This window comes from Lissotriton vulgaris, chromosome 11 (assembly GCF_964263255.1).
Source record: "Lissotriton vulgaris chromosome 11, aLisVul1.2, whole genome shotgun sequence".
In the NCBI taxonomy this organism is placed as follows: Eukaryota; Metazoa; Chordata; class Amphibia; order Caudata; family Salamandridae; genus Lissotriton; species Lissotriton vulgaris.
This window is the reverse complement of record NC_141699.1, coordinates 1,000,988,828-1,001,009,307: the sequence shown is the minus strand read 5'-3', so window position 1 is coordinate 1,001,009,307 and position 20,480 is coordinate 1,000,988,828. Positions and strand designations below refer to the sequence as shown.

The 20,480-nt window shown below is 44.6% G+C and overlaps 2 non-coding genes across 2 annotated transcripts; both read right to left on the bottom strand.

Annotated features, from left to right (window-relative positions):
* Positions 1-7,736: 7,736 nt before the first annotated feature.
* LOC147683882 (U7 small nuclear RNA) lies at positions 7,737-7,794 on the bottom strand. The gene has a single exon (XR_015301922.1). It is a non-coding gene; the product is annotated as a U7 small nuclear RNA (small nuclear RNA).
* Positions 7,795-17,582: 9,788 nt separating this feature from the next.
* On the bottom strand, positions 17,583-17,640 carry LOC147683881 (U7 small nuclear RNA). The gene has a single exon (XR_015301913.1). It is a non-coding gene; the product is annotated as a U7 small nuclear RNA (small nuclear RNA).
* Between the last annotated feature and the right edge of the window lie 2,840 nt (positions 17,641-20,480).

Genomic DNA, 20,480 nt, shown 5'->3' with positions numbered 1-20,480 from the left:
TGGAGAGTCGTTTAGCCTATGTTCATCCCTCAGAAGGATACCTATCAGACTATGGTGAATAGCACGTTGCACTTTTCCGTAAGATACAAAGCCCTGAAGACCGGCCTAGCCTTGCAAGACTCGTACTAGGGAAATGGGTCTCTACCAGAAGAACTGACATCTACTGTAATAGACGAATGCAATGAATGGGTACCAGACCTCGTACCACGACAAATGAATGTAAATACCAACAACACGCCAAAGAATTAGCCACAAAGGGAAGTTGTAGGAAATCCAGCAAACCCATCATCAATTGTTTATACGTTGGCTGCAAATCTCAATGTAGCGGATGTTTACCCCAGTTGCTTGGTGTTGGGAGAGAAATAGGTTTATGTAATTATCTTCTTCTGCAAAATCTCTAAAGACTGTCTTTTCGAACTCATTTAAGGGTACCACTGTCGGAGGAGAAAGAGACCGGATGTGGGAGCACGCGGCCTGACTGCGGATCGTGGAACCTCAGCGACGGAGGCCAAGGCGAGACCACAGCAGTAAGGAGTCGCAGGATGAGGCACTGTTTCAGACAAAGCTAAGGAAAGGGCTGACCTGAAGCCCCTGCTCTATGATCGACGTGTGCCAAAAAGTCCCCGCTCTCTGAACCTGGTTATGGACCCGTCTGTCTCAAATTCTCCGTCCCCCTGATCTGTTCCCGATTTGGCCCTGCTCCATCCCCTCCTCCTCCGACCTACCATAAGGACTGTTCACACACACACCTTTCCACCTGAACTTCCAAGTTCCTCCAAATCCTACTGAGCTACCCAGAGAAGGGTACTCCCTGCGTCAAAAGGGAGGGAGCTCCGACTAAGTAGACCACGAACTATGTTAATCTCAGAACGGTGACCTAGAACTCCACCAAGGGTCGCCCCTAAAGAGAAAATGAACGAAGTATGTGGTTCTACCCGCTGCTGAACGCCTCGATGATGATGGAAACAACAGGAAATACCCACCACAGAGACTCAAGAAACAAACAGGCCCCACAACTCAAAGACAATTGCACTTTTCATTACAATCCTTTTTCTGCCTCCTAATAACTATGCTCTGGGTTACGGAAGAAAATGCACCTGCTCCAAAACCGTAACGCATTTCTCCTATGAGGTCTGGCGAAACCAAACAAAATGTACCCCTGCCCGCAGACCTCCAACGACTCAATCCACATGAACATTCCTGTTGACAGAACGAATTGTAATCCAGGTGCTTAACAGTGCCAACAGAAGACGACAAAGACACTGAGAACTCTGATTTTTATTTTTACTATATCTCATTTCTCTCCCAACCACCATTGGACTGACTATGCTCCCACCGAGTACAAAAAGGACTTACTTATATGATAACTTACCAGTTCTTATTCCAAATGACTATAAGTATCTATGATCTGTACCCAACGTCCTCGCTACATAATTCTAGTCTGATATTGCATTACGATGACTTTTTCTGCAACCAACTTAACGATGAACCCGCCTACTAGATGATGAGATTTTTCAATGTGATGTTTATAATGTGATGTTTTTGTACAGTTCTTTTGCCTAAGTCCCCTCTCCCTTACTTATGACCGCTGCAATAGGTATAGATAGGAAACAGGCCAGCAAGATGTCTTGGAAATGTTAAAGGGAGGACTGTGGAAAATTAATACAGTTTGGTGAACATTATCGGCGCCATCTTGCCCCCTTTCGAGCCCATTCGTGCGCATAAGCGGCAGCCATTTTGAGCACCATGGCCTCCCTGCCCCTCGCTGATAGCCGGCGCGTCTCTCCCTCTCTCTCTTAACCTCGCAAGCATCCCCCGCACGCTGACAACCCCCGCTCTCTCATGCCTTGGGTCATAAACCCCTCTTCAGCGCAGCTTCACCACAGAATCCCATCCTGTTCCCAGCGCGACACCTCCCCTCATTCCTTTCATGGTCTCAGATCCTTTTGATGCGAACCCCCTTTTCCTGTGTCCCCGTTTGTCTTCCTTGTTCCCAGGCCGCCACCTGGCCCTGCGGATACTGTTTATTACCCCGTACAGTAGGAAGCTTCCCCTCCCCATAAAAAGACCCTCGAGCTGATCAAAGCCCCCACCCTATGAGATCCGATCAACTCTACGCATTCCGTGAATCGGCGGAATGCCCTGCTGCGCGACAATCATCACCTGTTGTGACCGGGGTGGGGAATTCAACTGTAAATGTATGTGGGAACGGGCCTGAAGGGGAGATTCCGAGGATGTTCTTTCAAATATCAAAGTGTTGCGAGAATGTGTTACGTGTAATAAAGGTCATAAACCCTAGTATAAGAGGCCAGGCCTCGGAGATGTGGGTAGAGCACCTCGTGACGATACTTGCTGTCTGAATTGATGTGTTCTCCTCCGGAGAGAATAAAATCCTCGTTTCCTGCCTTCCAGTCTCCAGCGCCTGCTTCTTCATTGATTAATATTGGTGGGTCATAGAGGCGACACCGCCGGGCAACATAAAGGGGTCTTTGGTTACTGGTTGTCTTTGAACCCCTTTTAACACTATGCACTTTTTTGGGTATGAACCTGCCCTCAGGTATGAAAGATATCTCTTTTCCAGTCCTCGTGTTCCCCTTTTCCTCAGTCTCTGCATTTTTGTCAACTTATACACTGTGATTCAGTTAACTACTTGTATCTTTAAGTTCATTTGTGGGAATAGGGCACTTGGCTCTTTATTTCTGAGGTGAATTGCTTCAATCTCACTGGTAAAATTAGTTGAAAAAATGTCCATTTTTCTTTTTGAGTTTCTGTCAAAATATACAATTATGAATCCAAGAGGTTCGCAAGTAAAAAAGAAAAAATTACATAAGGAAACACACCTACATCTATTGAAAGAATGCATAAGAACACTCAAAAAACATTAATTTCATATTTTTAGCTAATGCATATCAATAACTCCCAAAAGAGTAACAAAAACATAATCATGAATTACAAATAAAATGGAGTAATACATTAAGAGAAACCTGCCTTTCAAAATAAAAAAAGACCTGTGGTAACTAACAAATTCAACCGCAACCATGTGATCTAATTCTAGGGATCTCTCATCATTGTGATGGTGGCAATACATAGATGCTGAAATCTGTAACTGGGTGTGAAGAACAATTGTAGAACAGTGACTAATCAAAAAAATATTATGTAATAGCTTCATGTCATTAGATTTTAGGAAGATCTCACAGAGGTTGCAGAATTCAATATGCTATTTTATAGACAGAGGGCACGCCTTTCGAAAACTACTTTGAAGAGCAAGCAATTAGATATTACGGGTAATTAATATTGGATGGCCTCTCTTCCAGTGGAAGGTGCTCCTATACACATTAATATTTCATAGGAGGACCAAGAAGGTGAGGATAGCGATTCCTAAGAACTATGAGAGCTCTGGATTAAAATTTGCTATTGGTCAAGACAATCAGTTTCCCAATGGAGAGCCCACCTAGATTATGTTACAACAAAACCCAATAAGAGGAAAGGGAAGTAATCCAACTCTGCCACTTTCCCTTGGAAGGAGACATGCCTCTCTAGCACTCCCTGTGTTCACATTTACACCAGTCTCTGTCTTTATGCAGACTTTACTCCTTGTGTATCATGTAATAAACCCATCTCTCCAGTTCCCTCCAAGAAAATCTTTCTTTTGTTCGGTTCACTTCTTATCATAGTTGGTTGACTCTTGCTCCTAATAACAGTTGCATTAATTTTTTTAAATTCATATTTTAGCTGATTATAAACAACTAAATTGCAAAACAGAAGATCCATGAAGTGAGAAAGAATAACTTACATGTAGATAATAGCAAGATGTACACTAACATAACACACTATAAAAAAACAAGAAAACACATTATCCATACTAATAATATAAAGAGAGAGCCCAAACCTTTGAGGCGGGTAATCTCAGGAACCACAGCACCAATCACAACACCCAATACAGCAATGGAAAGGGCAGTTGCAGCAGAAGGACATAGGCTATACAGACGCCCACCATATACATTTAAAAGGTAAAAGAACCGTGCCACCAAAGTAGTCCCTTGTGGGCGTGTCTGCGTTGTGCTGTGGGCGTGTGCTGTGGGCGTGTGCTGTGGGCGTGTGCTGGGGGCGTGATAAACACTGGGGGCGTGTGGTTCGTTCCACCCTTCATGCCATGTCTCATATTGTGTGCTAATCCCACCCTGCTCCCTTTAAATACCACTGCACCCCATAATCATAACCCACCCTTACTCCTTAAAATACCCCAACACCCTTAAACACTAACCCATCTTAACCCTATAAATATACCCTGTACCCCAAAACCCAAACCTATCCCTAAACCCTAAAAATACCCCTATACCCCAAAACCCAAACCTAGCCCTGAACCCTATAAATACCCCTGTACCTCAAAACCCAAACCTACCCCTGAACCCTAAAAATACCCCTGTACCCCAAAACCCAAACCTAGCCCTGAACCCTAAAAATACCACTGTACCGCAAAACCCAAACCTACCGCTGAACCCTAAAATACCCCTTTACCCCAAAACACAAACCTAGCCCTAATCCCTTAAAATACCCCTGTACCCCAAAACCCAAACCTACCCCTGAACCCTAAAAATACCCCTGTACCCCAAAACCCAAACCTAGCCCTGAACCCTAAAAATACCACTGTACTGCAAAACCCAAACCTACAGCTGAACCCTAAAATACCCCTGTACCCCAAAACACAAACCTAGCCCTAAACCCTTAAAATACCCCTGTACCCCAAAACCCAAACCTACCCCTGAACCCTAAAAATACCCCTGTACCCCAAAACGCAAACCTACCCCTGAACCCTAAAATACCTCTGTACCCCAAAACCCAAACCTAGCCCTGAACCCTAAAAATACCCCTGTACCCCAAAACCCAAACCCAGCCCTGAACCCTTAAAATACCCCTGTACCCCAAAACCCAAACCTACCCCTGAACCCTAAAAATACCCCTATACCCCAAAACCCAAAACTATATCTGAACCCTTAAAATACCCATGTACCCCAAAGCCCAAACCTAGCCCTGAACCCTAAAAATACCCCGGTACCCCAAAACCCAAACCTAGCCCTGAACCCTTAAAATACCCCTGTACCCCAAAACCCAAACCTACCCCTGAACCCTAAAAATACCCCTATACCCCAAAACCCAAACCTAGCCCTGAACCCTAAAAATACCCCTGTACCCCAAAACCCATACCTATCCCTAAACCCTAAAACTACCCCGGTATCCCATAACCCAAAACTATATCTGAACGCTTAAAATACCCAAACACCTCAAAACATATAAATCAGTACCCCAAAACATATACCCCTATACCCATACTTACCTTATCCAAACATAGAAAAAAAACATGCTTTTACCATTCATGCATTTACAACGAATTTCGTTGTAAATGTATGCGTAGTAAAAGCATATAAAATGTAATGCCATACGTTATAATGGCATTGCGGAGTCATAGTACTTTCGTAATGAAAGTATGCGGAGTGATGGTATGCGGAAAGAAAGTTGCGGAATAATCGGTGTTTACCCTCCCCCGGTAAGTACATTGGTGGCACGGCGGCCCACATCTCCAGCAACATACTCATATTTTTTCACCACCCATTTGAAAAATGCACAGGTCTCTCTCATTGATGGCCAGCACCAACATACACTTTTAGACACACCTCCCGCCACAAGTTCTAGAATTGCGAACTTTAGAGCTGGGGAGCTACGTTCGAATATCGGCATCAGCTCAACATCCTGTGATTCCAGGCAAATCGCTTTGTCTCCCCGTGCCTACCACAAATGAATGTGTTCTTCTGTAATGTAAATTGTGCTTATGCCATGTTGTCGAGTTTGCGCTATATAATATTGCAAGGAAAAATAAAGTAGGGAAACTCGAGTTCACACACTACTGAACGCGCACTCTTAAGTGCATCAGCAGTGCACTGTGAATCAGAGCCTTTCACAGGCCTGTCACAGATAAGAAATGCTATCAAAACGAAATCCTACAAAACAATATACTACTGGCCGGCAGCAATTCATACCCGGACAACGTCGGCACGGGCTGCTATCAACAATGAAATCATAAACCAAGGACTTCTAGAAATTGAAGACTCACTGTATCTATTAAGCAAGAAGTCCTTACAAGATTTTAGCCTGCCGCCAGCGGTCCGAACTAACCTAACTGGATACCACAATATCGCTACCGCACACAATATTCCAGAGCTAAATAACTACCTTGCTCAACACTTGCCTAACTTAGTTCCCGATCAACAACTCCATAGTTGATAGTGTTGAAAAGAAGCAAGGCAAACTATTGTTCATAGACACCCCCGGTGGCACAGGAAAGACTTACCTAATCAACCTCATACTTGCCAAAGTTCGATCTTCTGGGAATTTGGCTCTAGCTGTTGCTTCATCTGGAATAGCTGCCACTTTGCTAACAGCTGGGAAAACAGCACATTCTACCTTTGAACTGCCTCTAACAGTTTCCCTTGAAAAGGATTCAATATGCTCTATTCGGAAAAACGGACCTTTGGGGACACTGCTTCAAAATGTGTCTCTTATCATGTGGGACGAATGTACAATGACACACCGCTCACATATTGAGGCAGTTGACAGAACTCTCAATGACATTAGAAATTCATACGACATAATTGGAGGTGTTACTTTTGTGTTTGCTGGTGACTTCCGACAAACTCTTCCTGTGGTGCCTACAGGAACGCGGGCTGATATACTAAAAGCATGCTTAAAAGCATCACACCTATGGAACTCGGTACAATCTATTACCTTGCGCACTAACATGAGGACACATTTAGGAGGTGGAGATACACAATTTGCAGATCTTCTAATAGAAGTGGCCAACTGAGACATACCTGACACAAATGGCTTTATCAACATACAAAACTTAGGTAAGCGTCTCTGTACCCTACATGAACTCATACAACATGTTTACCCAGACATCAAGCATCTTCTCAGCAAAGATTACACATGGATTTGCGAAAGGTCTAAAGTTGCGCCCGAAACTCTGCAGTGCATCATATTAATGAACACATACTACAACTATTCCCAGGTGAAACCACAATATATAATTCCATTGATACAGTATTAGATACACAAGACGCTGTGGATTATCCCCAAGAATTCCTCCACTCACTTAACCCTTCAGGGCTTCCCCCTCATACACTCCAAATGAAAGTAGGTGTTCCTATCATGTTATTACAAAACCTACATCCACCAAATCTCTGCAATGGGACGCGCCTACAAGTTAAATCTCTTTTACCTTATGTAATAGAGACTACTATTCTCACTGTCCCTGCTGCAGGACAGTTAGCCCATATACCCTGGATACCCATGATCCCTACTAAGCTACCATTTCAATTCAAACGCTTACAATTCCCTATTAACATTGCTTTTGCATCCACCATTAACAAATCACAAGGTCAGACATACAAAGTCATTGGGATAGACTTACGAGAGGACTGCTTCACTCATGGACAGTTATATGTCGCGCTATCGAGGTTGGGGAATTCCGACAACCAATTTATTCTACTTCCTGATTCTCATGAAACACGAAATGTGGTGTACCATGAAGTTTTGAAGTAAATGTTATTTTCAATACTAAAACCATTGCTGCCTAGCCTTTTTTTACCCGGACAACGTCGGGACGGGCTGCTAGTAAAAATATAAACTGCAAACATTTGGGACAAAAATCAACCCAAAAAAATCTATTTTTAACAAATAAAACGGGTTTCTCAGTTAAGAGAAACCTACTTGACAAATTGTTAAAGAGCGAAATTATCTAACAAAAAATTTGACAAGCTTGTAACCCTAATCAAAGTATTTCCTATCATTGTGACGGTGGCTCTACACTGATACTGATGGGATCTGAAGAAATAATCTAGAATTCTGAGCATCTGAGAAAAGCATTAGATTTGCCTCCTTCAGGCCCATCAGAGTATAGAAGATCATGATGATGTACAAGACTTGCATATGCAAATTTATAGATAGAGACCACACCTCACAGCTAGACTATGTAGAAGAGGATGTACAATGTTATTGCTGGCAAGGAAGATGGAAAATCCTCTCTTCTAGCACTTTCTAGCAGTGGTTGCACTGGCTCACCTTATTATTTCATATTACTAAAAGAATTTTGAAAAAATCAATCCTTGAAAACAGTGCGAGCTATGTTATGGATCGGGCAATTGTGCATTTAATGTCACAGTACCTAATGATGATGTCAAGAGAGTACAACCAAGCAACAATTGTAGGAAGAAATGGTAATAAACTGCTCCGTACCCCTTTTGTGAAGAAGGATCCTGCAATCTCTTCAAAAACATATCTATCTCCAATTTCCTGTGGCCCTATGCATTTCAGTCTCTGCCTTGTACTCAAATATATTTGTTCTGTAAGAGCCACTCTGTGTCATGTGTTCCCTTTGTGTGAATATGTTACTTGCTTTCGTCCCTTGTAACCTTAATTTCTTGCTTCTGGCTGCCCTTGTTATTTGGAAAACATTTCACTTATTTTGTTTGGTCCTCTAGAATTAGCTAACTCACAAAAGAAGAATTATGGGGCATATTACCAAGGGGGGCTATAGGCAATTATCACCAATTTAGCGGCCGTTTTTGGCCGCTAAGCAGCGATAATTATATCGCCCTATTAGCAAGCTGTGGCTAACTGATGTTAGCAACAGCTTTTAGGCGATAGCGAGCGGTTTGAGACCCGCTTTGCATGTCAGCGATGTTTATCGCTGATGACATGCAATGTGGGCGAACCCAACCAGTTAGCGACTGAAAGCAGTCGCTAACGTCGCTATCGCCTATTAGCAAGGCATGCGTAGCGTTGGAAATATTCACGCTAAGCGCGAATATCTCTAAATACTAACACCTGCCCAGACCAGTTCTTAGCCATGTTATCCAATGGGAGGTGGATAACATGGCTAAGAGCATTTCATTGCTAATGCGTGAATATCACTGTATTCTCAGCGATATTCACGCATTTCGCCGCTATCGCTGGATATTTTAGCAAAATGGAGAAAAACGTTGCTAATAGCATGCTTTCTCCGCTAACCTATCCAGCGATAGGCAGCAATAAAAAAATCGACGCTAAGGCTATTTAGCGATAAATATCGCTACTTGTTGGTAATATGCCCCATACACTTTTATTAACAGATCAAAATAGGTCCTCGGTTTAGTGGAACCTGAAGGACAAACAGATGCATAAATGTCTAATAAACTATGCTATGCACTTTTTTGGGTATGAACCTGCACTCAGGTATGAAAGGTATCTCTTTTCCAGTCCACGTGTTCCCCTTTTCCTCAGTCTCTGCATTTTTGTCAACTTATACACTGTGATTCAGTTAACTACTTGTATCTTTAAGTTCATTTGTGGGAATAGGGCACTTGGCTCTTTATTTCTGAGGTGAATTGCTTGAATCTCACTGGTAAAATTAGTTAAAAAAATATCCATTTTTCTTTTAGAGTTTCTGAAAAAATATACAATTATGAATCCAAGAGGTTCGCAAGTAAAAAAGAAAAAAATTACATAAGGAAACACACCTACATCTATTGAAAGAATGCATAAGAACACTCAAAAAACATTAATTTCATATTTTTAGCTAATGCATATCAATAACTCCCAAAAGAGTAACAAAAACATAATCATGAATTACAAATAAAATGGAGTAATACATTAAGAGAAACCTGCCTTTCAAAATAAGAAAAGACCTGTGGTAACTAACAAATTCAACCGCAACCATGTGATCTAATTCTAGGGATCTCTCATCATTGTGATGGTGGCAATACATAGATGCTGAAATCTGTAACTTGGTGTGAAGAACAATTGTAGAACAGTGACTAATCAAAAAAATATTATGTATTTGCTTCATGTCAACAGATTTTAGGAAGATCTCACAGAGGTTGCAGAATTCAATATGCTATTGGAAAGGGGTGACCATTCGGTCCCCCCGAACATATGGCGGAGTGCCACGATCCCCCCGGGAAGCCATCTTGGGCGGGAGGCGAGTCTCGGCTGGTATGCCCGAAGCGGCGTAGCCGGGGCGCGCTTTTTCCCGCCCTGGAGTGGGCTGGCCTAGACACTGACGCGGCCGGCCACGCCCTTTGGGGCAGGCAGGGGCGGGTTTACGCCCGCCCTGAAGACGGATAAAAGGAGCAACAAGCCAAGAAAGCATCCTCTTGTTCCTGTGCTCTGAAGCTGCACCTCCTCGCTGCACGTGAGCTCGAGACGGAACGAAGAGCCAATTTTGAGCGTGGTAATCTTTCTTTTTTGTCTTACAGATACTCTGTCGGAGAATGCCTAAGAAAGTCGGAAAGCGAGTTACTACCGATCAGATGCTCCGTATGCTCATGAAAGAAGTAACTGATATGAAGAAGCAGATGGCGGCTAAGGACGGGGAAGGGGGACCGAAACGACCTTTGGCGGGAGCAGCCCCCGGAGGAAAAGGCAAGAGGCCCAGAAGGGGGGCATCTGGGGGGGACATCCCGGTTCCCGATACCCCACTCGAGGAGCCAATTCCGGTGCCGAAGGAGGGGAATCCGATTCCCGTGGTGGTCACTCCCGTGTCCGGGGAGGACATGCCGCCTGAGTTAGCAGCACAATTGGCAGCGTGGTTGGGGAAAGATTGCGAGGGCGCCACGGCTGACGACGCACGGGCATTGATGAAGCAACTGCGGGAAACTAGGGAGGCGGCGAAGGCACCATCGCCAGTTACCCCGCTGTCTCCGGCGGTGGATAAAGCAGCAGGAGCAGGTCCAGCGGCGAATGCAGCTTCTGGTTCAGGTAAGCGGCCATTGCCGATTGCGAGGGAGGAGTCTGCACCTTCACGAAGGGAAAAGTTGGGTCAGCATGTCCCTCTGGCAATTAAAGAAAAGATGTGGGCGGACGAGTATGTGAACATTTTTTCGTTGCTTACCGACCATTATGAGATGGAGCATGTTAAGAGCCAAAAGGAGCTCATGCATCCGAGTGTTTGGCGCGCAAAGATGGCCGCCTTTAAGGTTGACGAGAACATTGGCACTTGGGGCAGGGCATGGGGAATCTTTACCTCCATCATGGGCGAACGTAGGCCCGAGTTGCTGACCGAATTGCCTATTTATCAGTCACGGATCATGGAGTATTATGGATCATATGGGGGCAATCAGTGGTTCTGTTACGATAATATTTTTAGAAAAGCGAAAGAACATGACAAAAACTTGACTTGGGATTGTTACGACTCTGTTTCATGGTCAAAAATGGAGAGTACTGGTATGTTGAAGTTACCATTGGTAGGGAGTAGCGGGGGTGAATCCTCCCGCCAGTATGCTGGGACATCTTTTCGATCAAGTACAGGTAATGACAACCACTCGAAGCCGAACGGCAACGCAGGTAAAAGGGGGATTTGTTGGAACTTTAACAGGGGTAAATGTACGAGGCCCCAGGGCTCATGCAAGTTTAGACATGAATGTGGAGGGTGTGGGCAGCCATCCCATCCTGAGTCCATGTGCAGAGCCAAAACGGGTGATAATGGCGGTAGGGGAGGCGCCAAACAGGTCTGAAATAGTCCGAGGGGCGCCTTTACCTACTCCGATTGATACCATGGCAATGATTCCTTGGCTCAGTGAATACCCGGATCATGTTTCCGCTGGGGTGTTGCGGAACGGGTTTTCATATGGTTTCCGCATCCCAGTGGGGGATTTTCAGGGTGTAGCAAAATGCAAAAATCAACTGTCGGTCTTGCAACATACGACCGTGGTACAGGAAAAGATTGGGAAGGAGGTTACTCGAGGTCGAGTCGCCGGTCCATTTGATGAGCCACCATGTGCTAACTTTGTTTGTTCCCCTTTGGGGGTGGTCCCTAAGAAGGACCCGGGTGAGTTCCGACTGATACATAATCTATCAGCCCCACGTGGTCTTTCCGTGAATGATGCGATAGACCCGGAAGTGTGTTCGGTGCGGTACGCATCTTTCGATGAGGCCGTCGCCATGTTGAATCGCCTAGGGCCCGGTGCGCTGATGGCAAAATCAGATATTGAGTCAGCGTTCCGGTTGCTCCCGGTACACCCAGACGATCAGCGTCTCCTTGGTTTCATGTTTCAGGGTCACTATTACATGGATAGATGTATGCCGATGGGATGTTCTGTATCTTGTGCCTATTTTGAAAAGTTCAGTTGTTTTCTGCAATGGGTCTTCACAAAGAGGACGGGTTTTCAACATGTCATGCATTATCTCGATGACTTTTTGTTTCTGGGGGCGGCCGGGGATCCGGAATGTGGACAGGCTTTGAATGAATTTTGTGTCTTAATGAAGCATTTTGGTGTGCCACTGGCACCAGGTAAGACTGTGGGTCCCTCGACTTGCCTCGAGTTCCTGGGGATCGAGCTCGATTCAGAGGAAGGTTGTTTTCGTTTACCAAGAGAAAAGGTGTTAAGATTCAGGGCTTCCCTGGAAACGTGTATTAGTGAGTCTAAAGTCAGATTGCATCAATTACAACAATTGGTGGGCCAGCTGAATTTTGCCCTGAGGGTAATGCCGATGGCCCGCCCCTTTTCCCGCTCGATCGCTCAAGCCATGGTCGGACTGAAGGAGGGTCATCATCGCACGAGGCTATCGGCGGAGGTTCGCCAGGACATGCGCATTTGGTTGGCATTTCTGGCGGAGTTCAATGGTCGAATTGTCTGGAATAAACCGGCGGTGTCCTCCAAAGAGCTGGGGCTGTGGACAGATTCGGCTGGGAGCATTGGTTTTGGTGCCATATTCGGCACACAATGGTCGGCTCAAAAATGGCCGTTATGGTGGCATGAGTGTGGGCTGACAAGTAACATTGCCTTTCTTGAACTTTTTCCCATTCTGGTGGCCCTGAAAACTTGGCCTGAGGGATTCAGAGATCACTCTGTGGTGTTTTGGTCTGATAACATGACCGTGGTTGAGTGTATCAATAGCCAGGCAGCACGATGCAAATGGATTCTGAGATTGCTCAAGGAAATTGTGTTATTGTGTATGCAATTGAACGTGCTATTTAGGGCAAGACATGTACCGGGGGTAATGAATCAAGCGGCTGATGCGCTTTCTCGTTTTCGTATGCAGGCCTTCTGGGGTTTTCTGCCCACAGCGGACCCGGTGGCAGCACCCTTTCCCGAAGCTCTCTGGTCTCTCGGTGCCCCGAACTACAGAACCTCGTGGGAGAGAGTTTAGCACCCAGGACGAGGAAGGCATATGAAGGGGCGTTCCGATCCTATTGGGCCTTTTTGGGGACTGCTAGGGGAGAGCTTTGGGGCCAGGAAGAGCTAGTAGTAAAATTTCTGCTGTCTTTACATCAGGCAGGCAAATCAGTGGCTACGGCCCAGAGGCATCGGGCCGCCATTTCCTTTATGGCAAGGGCTCATGGGATCCAGGACCCGACTGCGTCTTTTGTTGTGCAAAAAGCGCTACGTGGGTGGCAACGCCTTGAGGGTCGCAGAGTAGATGAAAGGCGCCCGATAGGTCTGGATAGGTTGGCTCTGTTGTTATCTGTACTTCCTGCAACGTGTTCATCCCAGTATGAATCAGTGTTATTCCGAGCCGCTTTTATGCTAGCATTCCATGGGGCTATGCGGGTAAGCGAACTAGTGGCAAAGAACAAGCAGGATACCATGGGGGGACTGTGCCGAGAGCACGATCAGGTCAAGGGGGAGACAATGACTGTCTCGTTTGTCAGGTCCAAGACCGATCAGGGTGGGATTGGGGACGGAATAATCATACAAAGGATTCCCGGGTCTTCCATGTGCCCTGTGATGTGCGTGGAGGAATATTTAACGCAAAGGGTGGCATCATGGGGGGGGGACCTTGTTGAGACACGCTGACGCCACCCCACTGACGAGGTTTCAGTTTCAGCGGGTGCTTGCGATGTCAATTTCGGCCGCGGGCTTGAACCCCGGCGAGTTTGGGACCCATTCCTTTCGGATAGGGGCTGCTACGGAGGCTACAGCCAGGGGTCTGAATGTTGAACAAGTAAAACGTGTGGGACGTTGGTCCTCAAACTGTTATAAGAGGTATGTGCGGTTACACATGTTATGAAGCTGTAATGATGTACTCACGCTTCTTGTTTTTGTTTGGTTTTCAGTTGCGCAAGCCTAGGAGGCGGGGCGGACTGTGCAGTCGACCCGACACCGGGGGGCCAGCGGTCAGACATCACCGGCTGTGAAAAAGGAGGTGTGGGTCGTGGGCCACTCATACGTGAGGCGTGCCGGGGATGTATTCAAAGCAGGTGACATGATTCACGTGGCTGGGGAATACGGGTACAGTGTGTCCTTCTACGGAAAGGGCGGGCTCTGTATTGACCAGTTTCGATCATTTTTTGAGGGTCTGTTAGGGCGGACGAGGTCACCGCCGTCTGTAGTCATAGTACATCTTGGGGGCAATGATTTGGTGACCACTGGTAGACGACTTCTTCTGGAGGCAATGCTTTCCACGGTAAGTTGGTTGGCAAGAAGAGGTCCAGGGTGCACAATTGCATGGTCCCATATGATCCCACGGAAAGTGTGGCGGGGGGCTATTTCGGTTCCTGCTCTGAACCATTCAGTAAGGAAAATTAATAATAAAGTGAGTAGATTGTTCCGTTCAAGTACACTGCATTCTATTTCGCATGGTTGTATTAAAGGGGACAGTATGTATTTGGGGGATGGTGTTCATTTATCCCAGATGGGGAACGAATTACTCATAGGAGACCTGATAGCTTGGCTAAAGACTTTATGACATGACCTTTAGGCAGGAGTGTTGTGGGGGGGTCCGGATAGCCGGTCAACTATCCGGCCTGTGGCGGTAAGGTCATGATCGGTGAGCAGTAATTGGAAGATCCCTATGGGTGGGCGTCACCCATTACGGATGGGAGCGCTCGAGGGAGGTGGCCATTGGCCCCTCAACGGGGAGGCGGTCCCTTCTAAGGATGGGCCGCCGAAAGGAAAGGAAAGGCGGTCAAGGCCCCTTCCTGGGTAGGAGGGGCTACAGCCCCCTCCTGGGGAATTTCCCGGGGCCTGGACATCTGCGACGGCAGATGTGGTAAGTTGTGTGGGGTTTGGGAGGGGGTCTACGCTACCTTCTAGATACCTCACACGAGTCCTCGGACGACCTTTAAATGGCGTCGAGTTTATTGGGGCCCCCGTCAAGTCAAGGGAAATTGGTAAATGCACTTGAGGTACACCTCTGTGCGGTCGCCCCTCACAAGTGGGGGGGATATATCTGGTTTAGGGATCTTGACACCGGTTACGACCTTGCTGTTGGCCCTTAAACGTTAGGATGTACAATTTCAAGTTAAACGTTTTGTAGGATGTTAGTTCGGCTAGGAGAACCTTTGTATTAGAGAATATGTTAAGGTTAGCCGAACATCGCAATGTGGAAATGAAATTGTACATTAATATGAAACTGTTATTTTAATGTTTTATTTTGTTTCATATTTTAATAAATACGGCCGGGAGGGTCACTCCCTCCCGTCTTCCAAAAGTTCAGAACCGTTTCCGGTTTCCCATTCTTGGGGATTGTGTTGAGAGGGGGTGGCGGGTATCTCAGCCATATGGAAAGGGGCGACCATTCGGTCCCCCCGAACGTATGGCGGAGTGCCACGATCCCCCCGGGAAGCCATCTTGGGCGGGAGGCGAGTCTCGGCTGGTATGCCCGAAGCGCCGTAGCCGGGCGTGCTTTTTCCCGCCCTGGAGTGGGCTGGCCTATACACTGACGCGGCCGGCCACGCCCTTTGGGGCAGGCAGGGGCGGGTTTACGCCCGCCCTGAAGACGGATAAAAGGAGCAACAAGCCAAGAAAGCATCCTCTTGTTCCTGTGCTCTGAAGCTGCACCTCCTCGCTGCACGTGAGCTCGAGACGGAACGAAGAGCCAATTTTGACCCACCCACCAGCCCCTGAGGACAGCAAGTGGTTTTGAATAAAGTTTGATGTGGTAACATTAATTTTTGCAGGTTGTGATGACTATCGTGATAACTTTGAATATGCAATAAAGAATGGTCAAATTGTAATATGGTTTGCAAATAAAGTAATTATGCACTAGTGTTGATCAGTAATCATGCCTTTTAATAAGTTGTAATTATTACTGTCTTTTAGTAATTTAGTGATTTAGTAATTTAGTTAGAATTGTCGTATTTATTTTGGTCGGGCGGTAAGGTCATGATCGGTGAGCAGTAATTGGAAGATCCCTATGGGTGGGCGTCACCCATTACGGATGGGAGCGCTCGAGGGAGGTGGCCATTGGCCCCTCAACGGGGAGGCGGTCCCTTCTAAGGATGGGCCGCCGAAAGGAAAGGAAAGGCGGTCAAGGCCCCTTCCTGGGTAGGAGGGGCTACAGCCCCCTCCTGGGGAATTTCCCGGGGCCTGGACATCTGCGACGGCAGATGTGGTAAGTTGTGTGGGGTTTGGGAGGGGGTCTACGCTACCTTCTAGATACCTCGCACGAGTCCTCGGACGACCTTTAAATGGCGTCGAGTTTATTGGGGCCCCCGTCAAGTCAAGGGAAATTGGTAAATGCACTTGAGGTACACCTCTGTGCGGTCGCCCCTCACAAGTGGGGGGGATATGTCTGGTTTAGGGATCTTGACACCGGTTACGACCTTGCCGTTGGCCCTTAAACGTTAGGATGTACAATTTCAAGTTAAACGTTTTGTAGGATGTTAGTTCGGCTAGGAGAACCTTTGTATTAGAGAATATGTTAAGGTTAGCCGAACATCGCAATGTGGAAATGAAATTGTACATTAATATGAAACTGTTATTTTAATGTTTAATTTTGTTTCATATTTTAATAAATACGGCCGGGAGGGTCACTCCCTCCCGTCTTCCAAAAGTTCAGAACCGTTTCCAGTTTCCCATTCTTGGGGATTGTGTTGAGAGGGGGTGGCGGGTATCTCAGCCATATTTATAGACAGAGGGCACGCCTTTCGAAAACTATTTTGAAGAGCAAGCAATTAGATATTACGGGTAAGTAATATTGGATGGCCTCTCTTCCAGTGAAAGGTGCTCCTATACACATTAATATTTCATAGGAGGACCAAGAAGGTGAACATAGCGATTCCTAAGAACTATGAGAGCTCTGGATTAAAACTTGCTATTGGTCAAGACAATCAGTTTCCCAATGGAGAGCCCACCTAGATTATGTTAGAACAAAACCCAATAAGAGGAAAGGGAAGTAATCCAACTCTGCCACTTTCCTTTGGAAGGAGACATGCCTCTCTAGCGCTCCCTGTGTTCACATTTACACCAGTCTCTGTCTTTATGCAGACTTTACTCTTTGTGTATCATTTAATAAACCCATCTGCCAGTTCCCTCCGAGAAAATCTTTCTTTTGTTCAGTTCACTTCTTATCATAGTTGGTTGACTCTTGCACCTAATAACAGTTGCATTACCTTTTTTTTAATTCATATTTTAACTAATTATAAACAACTAAATTGCAAAACAGAAGACCCATGAAGTGAGCAAGAATAACTTACATGTAGATAATAGCAAGATGTACACTAACATAACACACTATAATAAAACAAGAAAACACATTATAAAAATATAAACTGCAAACATTTGGGACAAAAATCAACACAAATAAATCTGTTAGTAACAAATAAAATGGGTTTCTCAGTTAAGAGAAACCTACTTGACAAATTGTTAAAGAGCAATAGTATCTAACAAAAAATCTGACAAGCTTTTAACCCTAATCAAAGTATTTCCTATCATTGTGACGGTGGCTCTACACTGATACTGATGGGTCTGAAGAAATAATCTAGAATTCTGAGCATCTGAGAAAAGCATTAGATTTGCCTCCTTCAGGCCCATCAGAGTATAGAAGATCATGATGATGTACAAGACTTGCATATGCAAATTTATAGATAGAGGCCACACCTCACAGCTAGACTATGTAGAAGAGGATGTACAATGTTATTGCTGGCAAGGAAGATGGAAAATCCTCTCTTCTAGCACTTTCTAGCAGTGGTTGCACTGGCTCACCTTATTATTTCATATTAGTAAAAGAATTTTGAAAAAATCAATCCTTGAAAACAGTGCGAGCTATGTTATTGATCGGGCAATTGTGCATTTAATGTCACAGTACCTAATGATGATGTCAAGAGAGTACAACCAAGCAACAATTGTAGGAAGAAATGGTAATAAACTGCTCTGTACCCCTTTTGTGAAGAAGGATCCTGCAATCTCTTCAAAAACATATCTATCTCCAATTTCCTGTGGCCCTATGCATTTCAGTCTCTGCCTTGTACTCAAATATATTTGTTCTGTAAGAGCCACTCTGTGTCATGTGCTCCCTTTGTGTGAATATGTTACTTGCTTTCGTCCCTTGTAACCTTAATTTCTTGCTTCTGGCTGCCCTTGTTATTTGGAAAACATTTCACTTATTTTGTTTGGTTCTCTAGAATTAGCTAACTCGCAAAAGAAGAATTATGGGGCATATTACCAAGGGGGGCTATAGGCAATTATCACCGATTTAGCGGTCGTTTTTGGCCGCTAAGCGGCGATAATTATATCGCCCTATTAGCAAGCTGTGGCTAACTGATGTTAGCGACAGCTTTTAGGCGATAGCGAGCGGTTTGAGACCCGCTTTGCATGTCAGCGATGTTTATCGCTGATGACATGCAATGTGGGCGTACCCAACCAGTTAGCGACTGAAAGCAGTCGCTAACGTGGCTATCGCCTATTACCAAGGCATGCGTAGCGTTGGAAATATTCACGCTAAGCACGATTATCTCCAAATACTAACACCTGCCCAGACCAGTTCTTAGCCATGTTATCCAATGGGAGGTGGATAACATGGCTAAGAGCATTTCATTGCTAATGTGTGAATATCGCTGTATTCTCAGCGATATTCACGCATTTCGCCGCTATCGCTGGATATTTTAGCACAATGGAGAAAAACGTTGCTAATAGCATGCTTTCTCCGCTAACATATCCAGCGATAGGCAGCGATAAAAAAATCCACGCTAAGGCTATTTAGCGATAAATATCGCTACACTTTGGTAATATGCCCTATACACTTTTATTAACAGATTAAAATAGGTCCTCGGTTTAGTGGAACCTGAAGGACAAACAGATGCATAAATGTCTAATAAACTATGCTATGCACTTTTTTGGGTAAGAACCTGCACTCAGGTACGAAAGGTATCTCTTTTCCAGTCCACGTGTTCCCCTTTTCCTCAGTCTCTGCATTTTTGTCAACTTTATACACTGTGATTCAGTTAACTACTTGTACTTTTAGTTCATTTGTGGGAATAGGGACTTGGCTCTTTATTTCTGAGGTGAATTGCTTGAATCTCACTGGTAAAGTTAGTTAAAAAAAATTCAATTTTTCTTTTTTGAGTTTCTGTAAAAATATACAATTATGAATCCAAGAGATTCGCAAGTAAAAAAGAAAAACACTTACATAAAGAAACACACCTACATCTATTGAAAGAATGCATAAGACACTCAAAAAACATTAATTTCATATTTTTAGCTGATGCATATCAATAACTCTCAAAAGAGTAACAAAAACATAATCATGAATTACAAATAAAATGGAGTACTACATTAAGAGAAACCTGCCTTTCAAAATAAAAAAAGATCTGTGGTAACTAACTAATTCAACCGCAACCATGTGATCCAATTCTAGGGATCTCTCATCATTGTGATGGTGGCAATACATAGATGCTGCAATCTGTAACTGGGTGTGAAGAACAATTGTAGAACAGTGACTAATCAAAAAAATATTATTTAATTGCTTCATGTCAACAGATTTTAGGAAGATCTCACAGAGGTTGCAGAATTCAATATGCTATTTTATAGACAGAGGGCACGCCTTTCGAAAACTACTTTGAAGAGCAAGCAATTAGATATTACGGGTAAGTAATATTGGATGGCCTCTCTTCCAGTGAAAGGTGCTCCTATACACAATAATATTTCATAGGAGGACCAAGAAGGTGAACATAGCGATTCCTAAGAACTATGAGAGCTCTGGATTAAAACATGCTATTGGTCAAGACAATCAGTTTCCCAATGGAGAGCCCACCTAGATTATGTTAGAACAAAACCCAATAAGAGGAAAGGGCAGTAATCCAACTCTGCCACTTTCCTTTGGAAAGAGACATGCCTCTCTAGCACTCCCTGTGTTCACATTTACACCAGTCTTTGTCTTTATGCAGACTTTACTCCTTCTGTATCATTTAATAAACCCATCTCTCCAGTTCCCTCCGAGAAAATCTTTCTTTTGTTCAGTTCACTTCTTATCATAGTTGGTTGACTCTTGCTCTTAATAACAGTTGGATTAATTTTTTTAAATTCATATTTTAGCTAATTATAAACAACTAAATTGAAAAACAGAAGATCCATGAAGTGAGAAAGAATAATTTACATGCAGTATAATAGCAAGATGTACACTAACATAACACACTATAGTAAAACAAGAAAACACATTATTAAATTATAAACTGCAAACATTTGGGACAAAACTCAACTCAAATAAATCTGTTTTTAACAAATAAA